This window comes from Aristolochia californica, unplaced genomic scaffold (genome assembly GCF_029961685.1).
Source record: "Aristolochia californica isolate CCGP_79_NKW_82.1479 unplaced genomic scaffold, dmAriCali1.0.hap1 SCAF_8, whole genome shotgun sequence".
In the NCBI taxonomy this organism is placed as follows: Eukaryota; Viridiplantae; Streptophyta; class Magnoliopsida; order Piperales; family Aristolochiaceae; genus Aristolochia; species Aristolochia californica.
This window is the reverse complement of record NW_027182279.1, coordinates 34,929,048-34,948,019: the sequence shown is the minus strand read 5'-3', so window position 1 is coordinate 34,948,019 and position 18,972 is coordinate 34,929,048. Positions and strand designations below refer to the sequence as shown.

The 18,972-nt window shown below is 43.4% G+C and overlaps 1 protein-coding gene across 2 annotated transcripts in view; it reads left to right on the top strand.

Annotated features, from left to right (window-relative positions):
• Positions 1-18,972, top strand: part of LOC137939212 (uncharacterized) — a 54,786-nt gene that overhangs the window by 10,772 nt on the left and 25,042 nt on the right. The window contains exon 1 of one of the 2 annotated variants that reach the window (XM_068784437.1): positions 15,030-15,053. The exons of the other annotated variant lie outside the window; for it this stretch is intronic. The gene's annotated coding sequence lies outside the window, so the exon portion shown is untranslated. Of the gene's footprint in view, positions 1-15,029; positions 15,054-18,972 lie in introns of those variants that run through there. 2 annotated transcript variants of the gene reach the window in all.

Below are 18,972 nucleotides of genomic sequence, written 5' to 3'. Positions count from 1 at the left end.
AAGTTGGAAGAAAAAAATAAAGTTATTAAGCAGACTTGGTTTGGGCTAGGTACTCCAAAACCAGCGGGGACCATAGTTGGGGGTAACGGGAGGACCACGCTCATGGCAGAAAAGATGAAACATGGGATGGAGAAGAGGACACCATTCAAGAACTCACGGAAGCCGAAATCCAATACCGGAGAGAGCGGGGTTTGTGCTACCGTTGTGATGAAAAATTCTCAGCTGGGCATAGATGTAAAAACAAGGATCTACAAGTGCTGATTTTACAAGAGCTTGAAGACGAAGTTATGGAGGATGGCGACGACGACAAGTGTGAACAACAGGAAGAAGAGGTTAGAGCGGCTGCTCAAATAGTGGAGGTGTCGTTGAATTCGGTAGTTGGATTAACACTTCCGAAGACTATCAAGATTGCGGGAAGCATCGGAGAACAACCAGTCGTTGTACTTATTGATGGAGGAGCAACCCATAATTTTATTTCCACTACAGTGGTAAAAAGTATGGCGTTCAATTGGGTACAGGTGTGGCACTGCCCAGGGAAGGAATTTGTAAGGGGGTTTGATTAACTCTTCAAGGAATAGATATCATGGAGGATTTTTTGCCTTTGGAATTGGGAAGCACCGATGTGATTTTAGGGGTACAATGGTTGGAAACCTTGGGAGGAACATATACGAATTGGAAAACAGATGTTATGAAGTTTAGATTGGGTAATGAGACGGTGGTGTTATAGGGAGATCCCTCCTTACACAAAACTTTGGTTTCACTTAAGGCGATGATGCGAACTATCAAGCATGAGGGACATGGGGTTCTTGTGGAGTTGGGCAGTACCACAGTGGACGCGTCACAACCGAAGGAGGACACGACAACGATGGTGATGAAAGTTTTGACGAAGTTTGGGGATGTTTTTGCCATGCCCCAAGAGTTACCACCAAAAAGGGAAAAGGAGCATGCTATAACTTTGAAGGAAGGAGCTTCACCGGTGAGTGTTCGTCCATATCGGTACTCCCATATACAAAAAGATGAAATAGAAAGGTTGGTGGGAGAAATGTTGGCTGCTGGAATCATACAGCCTAGCACTAGCCCTTTTTCAAGCCCCGTGCTATTTGTCAAGAAGAAAGACGGAAGCTAGAGATTTTGTGTGGACTATAGAGCCCTTAATAGGGAGACTATTCCGGATAAGTTTCCCATCCCAGTGATTGATGAGTTGTTAGATGAGCTTCATGGAGCACAAGTCTTTTCAAAGCTGGACTTGAAGTCGGGATACCACCAAATCTGAATGAAAGCAGCTTATGTGCACAAGACAGCTTTCCGGACTCATGAAGGACACTACGAATTCTTGGTCATGCCTTTTGGGCTTACCAATGCACCGACTACATTTCAATCCCTTATGAATGAGGTATTCAAAGCCTTTCTCCGACAATTTGTATTGGTATTCTTCGATGATATTTTGATATATAGTCCAAGTTGGAGTGCTCACTGTGATAATTTAGTGGCTGTTTTGGAGAAATTAAGAGAACACAAGTTGTATGCTAATTCTACGAAGTGTTCTTTTGGGAGAGAACAGATAGAATACTTGGGACATGTCATTTCTAGAGAGGGGGTGTCACTTGATCTGAGTAAAATACATGCTATGATTGACTGGCCCGCACCAACCACACTTAAGGACCTACGGGGTTTCCTTGGTCTTACAGGATACTATCGGAAATTTGTTTTGGGTTATGGAGATATTGCAAAATCCTTGACTGATCAATTAAAAAAAGATAGGTTTGGGTGGTCGGATGAAGCCACATGGGCATTTGAGCGTTTGAAGGAAGCCATGACTATGGGACCAGTTTTGGCTCTACCCGATTTTTCGAAGCCGTTTATTGTGGAGATCGATGCTTCTAGATATGGGCTAGGGGCTGTTCTATTGCAAGATCAACGGTCGATTGCATTTTTTAGTCAAGTATTGAGTGAACGAGCCCAATTGAAGTCTATTTATGAAAAAGAGCTCATGGCCATTGTGTTGGCTATTCAGAAATGGCGTCCGTACCTGCTGGGAAGGAGGTTTTTGGTGCGAACTGACCAGCAAAGTTTATAATTCTTGCTGGAACAACGTCTTGTAAGCGTGGAATACTAAAGTTGGTTGGTGAAATTGATGGGCTATGACTTTGACATTCAATACCGACCGGGGGCAAGTAATAGAGTGGCGGATGCACTCTCTCACAAACCGGACATGATGAATATAGCTGCAGTTTTTGGGGTGCAATGGCTGGATATGGATGTTTTACAACAAGAAGTGGCAGCGGACTCATTCTTACAACAAATTATCACATGATCGGTAGCTGGTGACAAGGTAGTAGGGTTTCAAGTTGACCATGGGCAGCTCTTTTACAATGGTAGGTTGGTTTTATCTGCGACTTCTTCCTTAATTCCAACCTTATTGCGTGAATACCACTGCACACCTATTGGGGGCCATTCGGGGGAGGTTAAAACATATAGAAGAATGGCTGTGGACTTATAATGGCCGGGTATGAAGAAAAAAGTGACTGAATTCATTCAAAATTGTGAGGTCTCCAAAAGAACAAACACTTGGCAAGGTCCCCAGCTGGTCTTCTTCAGCCTATTGATTTACCAGAGATGGTTTGGGAGGCTTTGACCATGGACTTTATTGAAGGGTTGCCAAAGTCAGAGGGCATGGATACTATTATGGTGGTGGTGGATAGGTTGAGCAAGTATGCTCACTTTTTGGTGTTGCGGCACCCATTTACAGCCAAAATCGTGGCTGATTTATTTGTGAGACAGGTGTGATTAGATTGCATGGGGTGCCCAAGTCTATTATTTCGGATTGGGACAAAGTGTTTATGAGTCATTTTTGGCAGGAACTCTTTCATCTCCAAGGGACTGAATTGCGGCACAACACCGCCTACCACCCTCAAATAGATGGTCAATCTGAAGTGGTTAACAGGTGTTTGGAGACCTATCTTCGATGTTTTGCTTCTGATAGACCAAAAACTTGGGCGAAATGGTTGTCATGGGCAGAATATTGGTATAACACCAGCTTCCATTCTTCTACGGGTACCGCTCCATTCCGAGTCTTATACGGACGTGACCCTCCGTCCTTATTGCACTATAAGTCTGGGACAGCTATAGTTTCTGAAGTCGAGCACATTTTAGAGGAACGGGATGCATATCTTGATGATTTGAAGATGCAATTACTGTGGGCTCATTAGAGAATGAAGGCCACGACTGATCTTAAAAGGAGAGATGAAGAGTTTCAAGTGGGGGATCGCGTGTTTGTAAAACTCAGGCCCTATCGGCAATGTTCGTTGGCCACTCGGCGCAGTGAGAAGTTGGCGGCACGTTTTTATGGACCTTTTGAGGTGGTGTTACGAGTTGGAAGAGTTGCTTAAAAACTGCAACTTCCACCAGAGTCCTCCGTGCATCCGGTGTTTCATGTCTCCCAACGTCGTCGAGCAAAAGGAATATCACATTCATCTTCGATTCTTCCTCCACAATTGAATGCTGAATTAGAGATGTTGGTTGAACCTGCTGCCATTTTGAATATACGAAGAGTGGACAAAAATGGGCAGCAACAGTTGGAGGCTTTGGTGCAATGGAAGGACCTACCCGAGTTTGAAGCCACTTGGGAGGATTTTGAGGCAATGAGGCTTCAGTTTCCTGCTTTTCACCTTGAGGACAAGGTGAAAGTTTGGGCGGGGGGTAATGATAGACCCCAAATTAGTGTTACCTACTCTAGAAGGAGTAAACAACACTTGGAAGGATAATTAGAGGGTGATTAATGTGGTCAGGGGCATTTTGGGAATTTGACATTTTAAGTGGCTTCGGGAGGGAATTTAGAGGCCAGCCGCGGGAGAGGAAGGGGCGTTGTTTCGTCTACAGAGCCGTGCTCAGGGAGAGTCCTGGTCTCTCGAATACCAGTGGTTATGCTTGCTGATTTTATTGGAGTTCGATTGTGATTTCGATTTCGGAGTTTCCGTTTTGTTGCTATTGCATTCGCACGCATTGGATTACTGTTATTGGAGTATATTGGCTTGATTGGAAATCTATCGTCTGCTCGTTGAATACCAGGGTTATGCTCGTTGATTCTTGTGGTGTTTGATAGTGATTTCGATGGGGGATTTTTCGTTTTTACCTCGATTGTATTTGCGCATAGTCGATTACTGCTATCGGAGACATATCAGCTCTATCGGAAATACAACGTCTGATCCAGGTTGGTTCGTTCCTATCGATTTTCGGCCGTGAAGGTTTTTCGTTTCTTCCCTTTGCTTGAAAATATTTTATTATTGCTGTCGGGGTACATCACAACAGGTATGGGAAAAAACACTTGCAAGAATCCTATGTTTATTTGTTGGTAAAAGACCTCCACACTTTGGCAAGTTTTTTAAAGGAGTCACCCCAACTTCTAATAGTATTTGAGCAAGTCCAAATACAGGTTTATTTCTGGTTTATGACCTATGCATTTGTTTTGCATGTCTTGGGCTGGGTTGGTTGTTTAGCCTTTGGACATGAGGAGTGTTGGTAGATAAAAGTGCCACCTGTTCTTTGCTCACATGATGTCTGAGGTTGACAATTTGGGTACGATCAGAATTATCGTTGTGGGAACTAAGGTGAAAAACTCTTTTGAACCTTTTTTTTTTTTTTTTGATGAAATGTGAATTTTATTAAGAGAAACAAAAGGAGCTAACTCCTGACAACAAGAGATTGCAAGGAGGCTCCTTGCTTGGCTAGAGCATCAGCCACAAAATTTGCTGATCTCTGAATGAGAGACCAAAAACACTCCAAGAGATTTACAATATCCAAAACTTCAAAAAAAGCATCCCAGTGACGCCACGAAGGAGTAGAGGCATGCTGACACCAACCGATCACCACCTTAGAGTCTCCCTCGATCAGGACAGGTCCGTTGTGGAGTCTGCAATACCAAGGGGCCCAGAGAAAAAGAAGATCTGGTTCCCAAGAGAGTCCCGGAACTCTTTTGAACCTTGGCTAGCCATTACGGGAGGAGCAGGCACAACAACTATATTTTGAAAGAAAGATAACAGAAATAGCTTTCAAATACTTCAAAACAGGTAGCAGAATATCTTTTACTCGTTCTGTTTGCTTCCTGTTGCATTCCCTAAGCAAGAATCTAATAAAAAGTGTATAGGAGGTCAACTGATCCTCTTTCACGAAGATTTCTTTTCTTATCTTTCTCATCTCACTTAATTTTTGGCTTTTCTTCTTTATGTTAAAACTGGGTCCAAATCCATCCTAAAATGACCAGCCAAAGTTGTGAGTTTTTTTTTCAACTAATAACAACTAGATGTTTCCTAATTTTAACATATATGGGATTATTCTGGTTCACACTCGTTATGTCCTGGCCAAACAAATGGACAAGGGGCCTATGACATGGACAATTAAAATGGGGCACAAACTAGGCCCAATAGAACAAGTTCCTTGCTGTGAGTCCGTGCCAAAGTTGGGTCTAGGGCCATTGCAAAATGACTAGTTGGAGAGGAAGTCTGATGGAGACCAGGGTCACAGAGGGCTTACCTGCTGTAGATGATCCAATCCAGACTTCGAGGGTCTGGAAGCCTCCCTTCTGTTACCAATTTTCTTTCTGCCCCTTTCCTGTCAGTTCCCTGCCCTTTATTCCCTTATTCCCATGATGAACAGTTCTGTTGCTGCTGCTGCTGCTGCTGCTAAGTGGACCTGCCACGCTGGATGCTGAGATGTCTTTCCTCTCTGCTACCCGATTGGCCCTTCTTTTTCTGCTGTATACCTGTAAGATTGGGGGCCAATCATTACCACTACCTACCCTCCCCCCCCCTTCCCATTGAGAGGCACTTTGTCCTCAAGGTGGAAGGATGGGAACTGGGTCAGAATTGCGGTGTAAAGCTTCCACATGGCTTCAAATTTTAGGAAGTCCTTCCATTAGACCAGTACCTCAGAGGAGCCATCTTGGAGTTGTCGGGTACTGAAGATGTGAGCGGGTTGGACAGAGAGTGTTAAGTTGTGGAGCCTAATCAATGCCCTACGCTGAGTCGGTACGTGGATCGACCTTCGCGGTAAGGTCGCTGTGGGTGTTGGAAGGGGGCAGGGAGCCCTCGCCTGGTCCGCGATCTATTAACTGCTATTTCATTAAGGGCAGTTTGAGAATTTTACTCTTGTATCGCAATTGCCCTAGTTTTCTCTTTATATTTGGGTTGCCACTATTAGGGTTTTATCATCCGTGGACAATCAGTTGCGGCCGAGAGAGGTTAGAGAAAAGCAACACCTGAAAGTGTGTTTGATCTCTCTTGTAAACTATTTTATCTTCATAGTGGATTATTGCAGCGGCGGAAGATAGGACGTAGTCTCATCTTGAGGCGAACCTGTATAAATCTTGTTGTGTTTATTCGTGTTTGCTTTTCCTTTCTTCTGCGATTATTATTATTGCTCTTGTTAGTTTGGAATTAGGACATCTAATTCCTAATAAGTGGTATTAGAGTTTTCGTTCGTGATTGAGAGCAATGACTGGCGGAGAAGGATCGACACTTGGAATCAATAAGTTTGATGTTATGGATTTTGCGTTCTGGAGGATGCAGATCGAAGATTATTTGTACAGTAAAGAGCTGCACGCACCACTTCTGGATATGAAACCAGAAGGTATGAAAGATGATGAGTAGAATCTCCTTGATAAACAGGTGTTGGGAGTAGTCCGGTTAACACTTTCGAAAAATGTTGCTCACAACGTACCATCAGAGGAAACCACAGCAGGGATGATGAAGATTTTGTCCGACATATATGAGAAGCCTTCCGCAAATAATAAGGTACATCTCATGAAAAAACTCTTCAATTTAAATATGATTGAAAATACATCAATGCCATCACATTTGAATGAGTTTAGCACGATTGTCATTCAATTGACCTCCATTCAAATTAAATTTGATGATGAGGTTTGTGTTTTAATTCTTTTGGCGTCTCGACCAAATTGTTGGGAGCCTATGAGGGCTGTAAGCAGCAACTCTGTAGGCAACGGTAAGTTGATTTTTAATGATGTTTGAGATACCATTCTTGAGGAGGAAGTTCGTAGAAAGGACTCCAAATAATCGTCAACATCTAATTCTACCTTAAGTGCTGATACCATGGTAGCAGATTTCCTCTCCTCTATGTTTTATTTTGCTGTTAATCTTGGATGACTCCCCCCCACTAGTCCCCAACATGCTTTTAATATCCCCATACTTCAGTATGTGGATGATACCATTATATTTGGAATCGGAAATATTGAAGGAGTTAGAAGGATCAAAGCGGTATTGGGCCTTTTTGAATTAGCGTCTGGGCAAAAAGTTAATTGGAGGAAAACCTCTCTCATGGGATTCAATGTTGGCCCTAAGCTTCTTGCAGAGATGGCAAATATATTTGGCTGTTCAACAACTAGCCACCCAACAACTTACCTTGGCCTCTCACCCTCCTTAAGTCTTGTATTGCGGACATCCCAAATTATGCTTTATCCTTTATGCCTTGCCCTTCTTTCGTATGTAAAATCATGGATAAGATGAAAAGAAGGTTTCTCTGGAGGGGATCAAGCAATACATTTAAATATCACCTGGCCAGATGGGATGAAGTCTGTCTGCCAAAGAGATTGGGTGGGCTGGGGATTCGGAAATCAAAGGAAATGGAAATCAAAGGAAATGAACCAAGCTTTGCTCCTAAAATGGACATGGAAGTTCAACACAATTTCTTCTAACCTTTGGAAGGATATGGTTCTTGTTAAGCTGGGTTGGAATTCTCCATGGTGGATGTCAGGTGGTAATCGGAGAGGACTATCCTCAATATGGAGATCGCTATACTCACTTCTTCAAAAATTTTCCACTGCTAGTAGATTTTTTGTTGGAAATTGTAGATCCCTTAAATTTTGGGATGATTGGTAGATAGGGCAGGAACCTTTACGGATCTCTTTCAAGAATCTATTCCTCCTCTCTACACAAAGGGAGATATCAGTAGTTGATGCTTTTGAGGGGGGTGGTTTGAGCCTACATCCCCGAAGGGTTCTCTCCGACACGGAGGCTTTGGAAGCAAGCCGCTTGACGAATTCTTTAAATTTTGTCAGAATTAAGACCTTTTGATGCTGACAAGCTCATTTGGTGGCCTGACAAAAGCGGCACCTTCTCAGTTTCATCTGCATACAGATACATTAATGGCTGGGTTCGACTCAAAGGGAACATGAGATACACTTTGTGTGGCGTCTCTGTTCACCGCTAAAGATAAAATTCTTCATGTGAAGTGCTTGCCAAAGTAAGATTCTCATGGAAGACGTGCTTAGAAAAAGGGGCCACCCATCTATCGACTCCCTCTGTCCTTTTTGCAATACAGAGGTTGAAACCACCAATCATATTCTGCTAGAGTGCTCTTTCTCGTGGAATGTGTGGACCTCAGTTCTCTGCAAGTTGGGGCTGCAATTCTGTATGTCAGCTGATCTGATCTCCTTCAGCAAGTTGCTCATTGGCTATCCCCTTCTTGGTCTCGGAAAAGTGATGATCTCTGCCTGTGCCAGTTTTGTTTCGTGGGGGCTTTGGAATGAACGCAACCGTAGGCGTTTCGATACTAGAAGTGAATCAGCGGTAAGAGTAGCGGACTGGGTGTCGTGCCAAATTTCCTCTTGGCTTCTGACTAAGAAGTCTTTTTCCTCCTTCGAGGGTACCGCTATCCATGAAAACTGGAGCAATTTGGCAAAGATGCACATTGGGACCAAGGTCCAAGCCATGCAGGAGTGGACTCTCCCCGAAGCTGGTTACCTAAAGTTGAATTTTGATGGCTCTTTTCTCGGCAATCCTGGGATCGCTGGTTTTGGGGGAGTTATTTCGGATCCATCCGACAATCAGTGTTTCTCTTATGCCGGCCCTTTAGGCATTTCAGATTCAATGTCAGCTAAGCTCCATGGCCTCCTCAATGGGCTTCACGTTTTCAGAGACAAGTGCAGTGGTCCCCTTCACATTGAAGGGGACTCAAAGGTGGTCATTGGTTGGTGCGAGTGTACTTCTCCTCCGCCGTGGCACCATTGGGACATCTTTCGGGAAATTTTAGAAATTACCTCACTACTCTCTTGTATTTGGTCTCACATTCCGAGATCTGCAAAGCTAGCCAAGCAGGGAGCGACCCTGCAATCTCTTGTTGATAGGGATTTGCTCCCTCTTCCTTTGTAATTTTTCTCTTTTTAATATAAATACATCTTTATAAAAAAAAAAAACTTTGAGAGGAATTCCAACAAGGGCAATGGTAGAGGGAAATCCAGGAATGGTAGAAGCAAGTCCAAATTCGGAAGGAATGTGAAATGCTGGAGTTGTGGCAAGTCTGGTCACATAAAGAAAGAACTGCAGAGCACCGAAGAAGGATGAAATGAAAAACGATGCTGCAAATGCGGTGACTGAAGAGGTACAAGATGCTTTACTCTTGTCAGTTGATAGCCTTATTGACTCTTGGGTGTTAGATTCATGTGCTTCTCTTCAATACCTTGCATATCGGGAGAGGAATGCTGGCCCCACGAGGTAGGACGAGCACTCTGCGCACACTCGGGGCACGACTTTACTCCCCTCCACCTACCACGCTTTCTGGCCCACCTCCTCGAGTGGGACATCGCACAAAGGAATCGGCTTGCGGTCTAAGCGTGCCATCATCAAAGCAGCCCTTTTTGAATGTAAGCCAAATATTGTAATATTAGTAAAAACTAAGCTACAATTTTTTGACAATTCTATTGTTCATTATCTTTGGAATAATTTGGACCCAAAATGGGCAAAGGTCGACGCGATTGGCTGCTCTGGTGGCATCCTTGTCATCTGGAACACAAAATTAGTAGATGCTACACTCTCTCTGCTAGGCCAATTCTCCATTGGCATTCGTTTTCATGACCGTTCCCTAGGGACATCCTGGGCATTAACTGGAGTCTATGGGCAACTCGTCAAAATGACCGAGCCTCCTTTTGGGAAGAAATCTTTCTCTCTCCTTGTTCAACTTTGGGATTTACCCTGGCTCCTAGCCAGGGATTTCAACGCCATCCTTCTCTACTTAGAAAAAAGCCCTCCCGCCATCAAAACCACTTCCACAATGAGAGCTTTCTCCGATCTCATGGAAGCCTTGAGCTCTCATAAATTCCTCTTTGGAAAAAAATTCACCTGGTCAAATGGGGCCAAACTTCTCCTATTCTTTCCAAGTTTGATAGATTCCTTGCTAACAATGAGTGGCTTCAATTATTCCCCAATACATCTGGCCAAGTCCTAAACAAAGTTGGCTCCGATCACTGGCCTATTCAACTCAATACTCACCCCCCTGCTTGGGGGCGCTCTTCGTTTCGCTTTGAAAATTCTTGGACCCTTAATGAGTCCTTCAACTGACTGGTGGCCAGAAGTTGCATATCACCCTAATCCGGGCGGGGCGCTCCCTCTCAAAATCAAAGCTCTAAAGGCGAAGATCCGCACTTGATCGGTAAATCATCGTGCTGCTTCTGCTTCCCAGAAAGATTCGGTACGTCGCTGCATTTCTGAGCTAGATCTACTCGAAGAACAAAGGTCCCTTTCTCCGCCTGATTGGCTTCTCAGAAATCATCTAAATCTGGAATATTTAACTTTACTTCGAAATGATTCTGTTCATTGGAAACAACGTGCAAGATTCCGTTGGCTGGCCGAAAGGGATGGAAATACAAATTTTTTCCATGCCATTGCCTTAGCTAGGCGGAGGGCTAACCGTAGCACTTCTCTCTGTCAAGGAGATCAAGTGATCACGGATAGTCCCTCTATATCTAATCTTCTTGTGAAGTTCTTTTCAAATCTTTATTCAGAGGAGCGTTTCAACCAGCCCACGCTATTTCAGCTCGATTATCTGATGCGGAAGAATTAGAATGGCCCTTCAGCGCTGTAGAAATTGATTTTGCTTCCCTTGGCCTTCCAAAGGACAAAGCTCCTGGCCCTGATGGTTTCAATGGTGAGTTCTACCACAAATTCTGTGACTTAATCAAATTGGATGTGTATGCTTTTGTCCAAAATTTCCATCAAGTCGGCATCACTCACAAGGCTGTGGGGGCCTCCTTCATTGCCTTAATTCCAAAAAAATCCAATTCTGCCCTTCCTCAAGATTTCAGACCAATAAGCCTCACCACCAGCTATTACAAAATCATTGGTCGACTTCTTGCAAACCGTCTTAGATCCCTCCTTCCAAAAATCATTAACCCTGTCAAAGTGCTTTTATCTGTGGTAGGAATATCTTGGACTCCGCAATGGCTGCTCACGAACTCCTAGACTCTTTCAAAAAATCCAATCTTCCCAGATTTGTCCTCCTGAAACTTGACTTTGAAAAAGCCTTCGACCGTGTAAACTGGAAACTAATTGATTACTTCTTTGACAAAGTGGGTTTTGGGACCCGGTGGAAATTTTAGATGAGAAGCTACATATCTACTGTATCATATTCTGTCCTTGTAAACGGAAAACTGTGTGGTTTTTTCAACACAACAAGAGGGATAAGGCAAGGGGACCCATTCTCTCCCTTTCTCTTTAATCTCATTGCTGAACACCTTGCATCGATGGTGTGTTTCGCTAAAAGTTGGGGCTGGCTAAACCCCATCTCAGATGACCCCAATCAATATATTGCACTTTTATAGTATGCTGATGACACTATACTCTTTGGCAAAGGTACAATGAACCAAATCTCTCATATAAAAGCTTTGCTCAACTTATTTGAACTCTCTTCTAGGCCAAAGGTAAGTTGGTCAAAATCATCCATAATTGGGTTCAGTATTGACCCTTCTGTTCTAAATTCTATGGCTAGTTATCTGGGATGTAAAATTGCATCTCCCCCTTGTATATCTGGGACTTCCATTGTCATCTACTCTACCTTCCAAAAGTGCTTGGCACCCTGTCATTAAACGTTTGGAAGGCCGTTTGGCTTCTTGGAGAGGAAGATTTTTGTCCAAAGCAATATGCTTGTCCTTATCAAATCATGCCTACACGGTATTCCTTTTTTTTCCTCTCCTTGTACCGTTGTCCTACCCCTGTTCGAAAAAGAATAGAATTCTTAAAAAGGAGATTTCTCTGGGTGGGCCAAACGGTGAAAAGAAGTCCAGTCTCGTGAAATGGGTTGAGGTATGTAAACCAATAGCCATGGAAGGCCTTGGGATCCGGGATACAACTACAACTAACTCTGCCTTGTTACTTAAATGGATTTGGAAATTTAACATGCATCCTGATTTGATATGGTGGACTATTATTGTTGCTAAAGCAAATAAAATTACTGGTTGGTGGACCGAAGGTGGAAGATATAATAAGCTATCTCCCATGTGGAAAAATGATTGTAAAAATGTTACCTGAATTAAAAAAAGCAGTCAAATGTTACACCGAAACGGGAGATCTGACAAAATTTTGGTCAGATTGGAGGGTGGGGCCGAGCTGCATCAATATCAGCCATAGCCAAATCTTTTCCTTGCCAAGAAATAAGGATGTGACCATATCTAACCAAAGGAAAAATTTTGGTGAATGGAACTTAAAATCTCCGGAGAGTGCTGTCAGATGTTGAAGCACTTGAAGCTTCTAACCTCATCACCTGTCTATCCTCAGTACGGCTTAGAAAATGTATCCGGTTCACTCATCTGGATTCCATGCAGACAAGGTACCTTTTCTACTGCCTCAGCTTACAACTTCTTGTTTTTCCCCTACCCCCTCAAACCTACCACCCCGCAACCATTGCGTGGTCCTTACTTGCTCCTCCTCAAGCAAAGTTCTTTATCTGGAGCGCATGTCGAAACAAAATCCTTGCATTCGATTCCTTAATCCGTTGAGGAACGCCTATGCCCCTTCTGCCAAACCTCTCCCGAAACTGCCACCCACATCTTGTTACACTGCAACTATGCCCATACTGAGGCAGTGGGCCTTATCTCAAGTTGGCTACATTCTAGGAAGGAGTTTGCTTCTCCGTCTGGCGTCTCCCTTTGAGAAAATTGGGGCTTGATTGCGCACATGGCGGGCCCCTGTAGGAAACCGGTTATGGCCACCTGGGATCCTCCCCCTTACGACTGCACTAAACTCAATTTTGACGGCAGTGCTTTAGGCTATCCTGGGCCGGCTGGAGCTAGTGGTGTTTTCAGAGACAGCAGTGGAGACCCTATTCTATCCTATGCAGGGCCGGTGGGTATTGCTGATTCAAATACTGTTGAAGTGAGTGCTCTTCTATTCGGCCTCCAAATCTTTAAAGAGCGGCTTCATGGCAAACTGATTATCGAAGGCGACTCAAAGACTGTCATCAGTTGGTGTTCAAAAGATAGCTACCCTCCTTGGCGCCATTGGCCAATCACTGATTGTATTGCTGACATTGTGTCATCCATTCATTGTAATTGAAACCTCGTTCCTAGATCTGCCAATTCTTTGGCTGATAAATTGGCTAAATTCAGAACCTCCCTACAATCTCTCATTGTTTGGGAAGGCTTCCCCTCTTGTAATCTGCTCGTTTGAGCGCTCATAATAAAATTCAGCAATCATTTAAAAAAAAAAACTATGCCCTAACTGTCTGGACCGGCCTCCTCAACAAAATCAGTATGCAATATTGCCCTTCTCAGAATCTCTCATCCACAATCCTCACTATTACTAGTGCTCATCTCCCAAAGCTCGGAAAATTACTAATCACTAGCTGTGTTGGTCATATCGTTTGGGCCATATGGAAAGAAAGAAATAACCGAAAATTCAATCTAAAATCCCTTCCTAGTAACATTTTAATTGAAAAAAATTGTGGGCCATGTTTCCATGTGGATACTCATGCGTAAAGAATTTCGAAATTTAAAAAGCTCCAACCTACGAGGAAACTGGTGGCTGGTAGTTGAAATGTCATACCCATCCCACCCCTTGGCTATGGAAACTTGTTCCCCTCCTCCGATAGGACACTTCAAATTAAATTTTGACGGAAGCACAATTGGTTGCCCAGGCCCTACTGGGTATGGGGGAGATATCCATGACGAAAATGGAAATCTTCTTTTCTCTTTAATGGACTAAAACTTTTCAAGCAATGTTTGGTGGGCCCTCTCTGCATCGAAGGCGACTCAAAAATCGTTATCAACTGGTGTGAGAAGTCCTCTAAACCTCCTTGGCGGCACTGGGATCTGTTTTTTTATATTTGTAATTTAATTTCTCAATTGCAATGTAATTGGAAATGAATTCCTAGATCAGCTAATCATCTAGCAGATACTCAGGCTCAATTAGGCGTTTCACTCCAACACTTTGTTGTGGAGGAAGGTCCTTTTTAGCTAGGTATTGTACTCTTTCACTCTTTTAATGACATTTACACCTTTTACTAAAAATAAAAGGGTGCCGCCTGGAAAGTCACTAAGGGAGTAATGGTTGTTGCACGGGAAGTTAAGACTGGAACTCTTTACATCACTTCCAGATGTAGAGACATGGTTACAATTGCTGAAGCTATTACTGATTCTAATTTGTGGCATTATAGGCTCGGTCACATGAGTGAGAAAGGGAATGATAATGTTTCAATCCAAAGGGAATAGTTTGTGTGAAGGCTGTATTTTCGGTAAGCAGAAAAGGATTAGCATTTCTAAGGCTGGAAAGGAGCAAAAGATAGCAAAATTGGAGTTGGTTCACATAGATGTGTGGGGGCCTTCATCTATTACTTCCCTTGGTGGTTCTAACTACTATGTGACATTTATTGATGATGCAAACAGAAAGGTATGGGTTTATTTCTTGAAAAAGAAAATTGATGTCTTTGATACATGCAAGAGATGGAGAACAATGGTTGAGAATGAGACAAATTTGAAGGTGAAGTGCTAGCAGTCAGATAATGGGGGAGAATACATAGATGGTGATTTCAAGCGGTATTGTGCTGATAATGGAATCAAGATGAAGAAGACCATTCCTAAAAAACCTCAACTTAATGGTGTAGCTGAGAGGATGAACACGACCTTGAACGAGCGTGCTAGGAGCATGAGATTACATGCGGGATTACCAAAGATGTTTTGGTCTAAGGCTATTAGCACCGTTGCCTATTTGATCAACAGAGGTCCCTCAACACCATTGGATTGCAAAATACCAAAAGAGGTCTGAAGCGGCAAAGAGGTAAACCTTTCTTTCTTGAAATTTTTTGGTTGTGTTTCTTATATTCATATTGATTCTGCTGTTAGAAGTAAACTTGATGCTAAATTTAAAATATGTTTCTTTATTGGCTATGGTGGTACCGAGTTTGGTTATCGCTTCTGGGATGACCAAAGTCGTAAGGCTATCATGAGCAAGGACGTGATCTTTAATGAAGTGCCTTGTATAAAGACAGGTTGAGAACAGAGTCTAACAACACCAGTGATGAATCCAAGAAGTTAGAAGCGATTCAGTTGAGAGATCTTCCAGTTATTGAGATAGATAATAATGCTCAGGAAAACCAGGAAAACATACCCCTAGAAGTAAATCAGAACATTCCTGTGACTGAACTCAGGAGATTTTCCAGAACTAGCAAATTACCACTGAATTATATTCTGTTGATTGATAAAGGTGAGCCAGAGAGTTATGAGGAAGCTGTGCAAGTTGACGAATCAACCAAGGGGGAATTGGCCACGAAAGATGAGATGGATTCACTGTTATCCAATCAGACATGGCAGTTGACTGAGCTACTAAAAGGGAAGAAGGCCTTGCAGAATAAATGAGTGTACCGAATAAAAGATGGACATGATGGCAGCAGGCGGTACAAGGCAAGACTGGTGGTAAAAGGGCTTTTAACAAAAAGAAGGCATTGTCTACACTGAGATTTTCTCTCCATTAGTGAAATTGACTACTATTAGAACAATGCTTGGGCTAGTGGCAAATGAAGATTTGCACTTAGAGGAGTTGGATGTAAAGACAACCTTCCTTCATGGTGATTTGGAGTAAGAAATTTACATGATGCAACCACAAGGTTTCAAAGCGCAAGGAAAGGAGAAAATGGTGTGCACTAGACTAGACATAGTACATGCAGTGGGAGTTGTGAGCAGATATAGGAGTAATTTGGGTAAACAACATTGGGAAACAGCGAAGTGGATTCTCAGGTATTTGAGAGGCATTGTAAACTCAACTTTATATTTCAGAAAGTCAGACTTGGGATTACAGGGTTATGTTGATGTTGACATGACTGGAGACATTAATGGCAGGAAGAGTACCATTGAATATGTATACACATTAGGTGGTACAATAGGTAGTTGAGTCTCTAAGTTGTAGAAGATAGTTGCTCTTTCCACTATTGAGGCAGAATATGTCGCAGTGACCAAAGCCAACAAAGAGATGGTATGGTTGCAGTATTTTCTCGGAAGAATGTACAGTCAAAGTGCTGTTTATCATGCCAGAACAAGGCACATACAGGTGCGTTATCACTTCATCAAATCGGCTATGGAGGATGGAGTCTTAGCACTTGAGAAAATTCAAGGAAGTTAGAATCCGGTTGATATGTTGACAAAGGCTGTTACTGATTGAGAAACTGAAGTTGTGTGCAACTTCAGTTGGACTTCTCTCTGAGTATTGAGAAGATGTTGCCGCTGCAGAGGAGGTATTGATGATGGATTAGTCTCCAAGTGGGAGATTGTTAAGTTATGGAGCCTAATCAATGCCCTACGCTGCGTCGGTACATGGATCAACCTTCGCGGTAAGGTCTGTTGGAAGATGGGCTCAAGCCCACAAGCTCAAGACAAAAAGCCCACACGTCAAAGGAGTGGCATATGTGTAAAATATGGTACTTTCCATAAAGATGACATAGAAGTGTAAATATGTGTTCCTTTTATGTCTTTTGTTTTATCAAGTTGTAGCCCTAAGGGTATTGTAAAACTATAAATAAAGGCATTGGCTAAGAGGTAGGGCATTGAAGCACTCTCCTCTCTTTCCACAAATTCGTCCAGCCCTCATTTTTCTTTTTGACGCAACCCTCTTCTCCCTTAATCCAAACTCTCTTCTTCCACGTTCTTCTTCTTCTCTTCTCCTTCTCTCTTCTTCTTCTTCTTCTTTCTTGTTGATCTAAAGTTCCTTTCATGAGATCCTAAATTCTACAAGGTCGCAGAAGGGGGCTGGGAGCCTCCTTCCCGGGGGTGGAGCCCTTACCTGGTCCACGTTATATTAATTGCTATTTCATTAAGGGTAGTGGTTTTATCATCCGAGGAGCATCAGTTACGCCCGAGAGAGGTTAGAGAAAAACAACACCTGTAAGTGTGTGTGATCTCTCTTGTAAACTATATCATCTTTATAGTGGATTATTGCAGTGGCGGAAGACAGGACGTAGTGTCACCTTGAGGCGAACCTGTATAAATTTCGTTATGTTTTTTTTGTGCTTGCTTTTTCTTTCTTCTGCGATTATTATTATTGCTCTCGCTAGTTTGGAATTAGGGTGTCTAATTCCTAACAGAGAGTACCATGTCATCGGTGAGGCACTGAGGTAAGGGTTGGCTATAACTGGGAGGATGAGCCAGATGGAAGACGGGGTGGATGCGAGCATATGTTGGGAGGTCAAGTCGATAACTATGTCACCAATTTTGGCCAGAATTCAGAAGGGTCCATAGTAACGAGGACTGAGTTTCTTGTTGGGATTTTAGGTCAAGGAACGGAGGCGGTAGGGCTGTAGTTTCTGGTAGACCAGATCTCCTACTTGGAAGTGTATGTCCCTTTGTTTTGTGTCGGCTTGCTCTTCATTCTAACCTGAGCTTTGTGTAAATTGAGCTTGAGTTCCTCTAGGATGGCATCATGGTCCTGAAGTTGTTTAGTCAACTTCATCTATCGGTGATGTGCCAAGGGAGTACCGAAGCAGTGTCGGTGGACCATATAAGGCTCGGAAGGTGTCATGCTTGTGGCTCGGTGGAAGGTGGTTTTGTACCAGAATTCTGCCCAAGGTATCCACTTAGGTCTCTGTCAAGGGTGGCTGCTCACAAAACAATGGAGATATGTGGATAGACGTCAATTGATCACTTCGGTCTGGCCATTTGTTTGAGGGTGGTAGGCGGAGTTCATGCGTAACTGAGTACTTTACTGCTTAAAGAGTTCCTTCCAAAAGGTGCTAATGAATATTCTGTCCCGATTTGAGATAATGGAGTGCGGGAACCTATGTAGACGTATGACCTCTCGGACAAACACTAAAGCAACCCGGATGACGTGTAGGGGTGACTGAGGAGGAGGAAGTGGCTGTACTTGGTCAACCGGTCCACAACTACAAGGATAGTGTTGACCTAGTGAGCCCTTGGTAGTCCGCCATGGAAGTCCATGGAGATGTCTTCTCATACTTGATTTGGGAAGGGGAGAGGCTGGAGTAGTTCGGCTTGGGTGAGTGCGTTGTACTTGTTCTGTTGGCATACCTCACAACTACCAACAAATTTCTGAACATCATGTCTGTGGCCTGTCTAGTAGACTACGTTGGCTAACTATTTGTAGGTCCGGTAGTAGCCCCCCAGAAGGGGTAAAGTGGAACTCTTCCAGTAGTCGGGAAACACTAGGCGGTTCTTACACATCAAGCACCACTAGACGATATGATAAGGTGGGTGGCTGTTTTTTGTTTTTTGTTTTTTTGTATCTAAAGCTCGGGAAACTGCTCATATCTGGTTGCGTGGGTCATAGACCTTATGGAAGGAAAGAAATAGCTGAAAATTCTAATTTAAATCTTCCCCCATTGAAATGCTGTCAGATAATATTGTCGGGCAATTATCAACCTGGCTGATGACTCGAAAGGAATTCAGTTACCTCAGTGGCTCTAATCTTAGAGGGAATTGGCGGGTGGTAGCTGAGATGATTCATCCTTCTCGTCCTCCGGTAATGGCGACCTGGGCTCCTCCACCGGCGGGCCACTATAAGTTGAATTTTAATGGCAGCGTCTTTGGCTGCCTTGGTCCTGCTGGTTTTGGTGGAGTAATCCATGACGGAAATTGTCGTCTCCTTTTCTCCTTCGTTGGGCCGCTAAGAGTCTCCGATTATACCACTGTAGAACTCTCTGGATTACTCAACGGGCTTCAGGTCTTCCAGGGCCATCTTGTGGGCCCTCTCC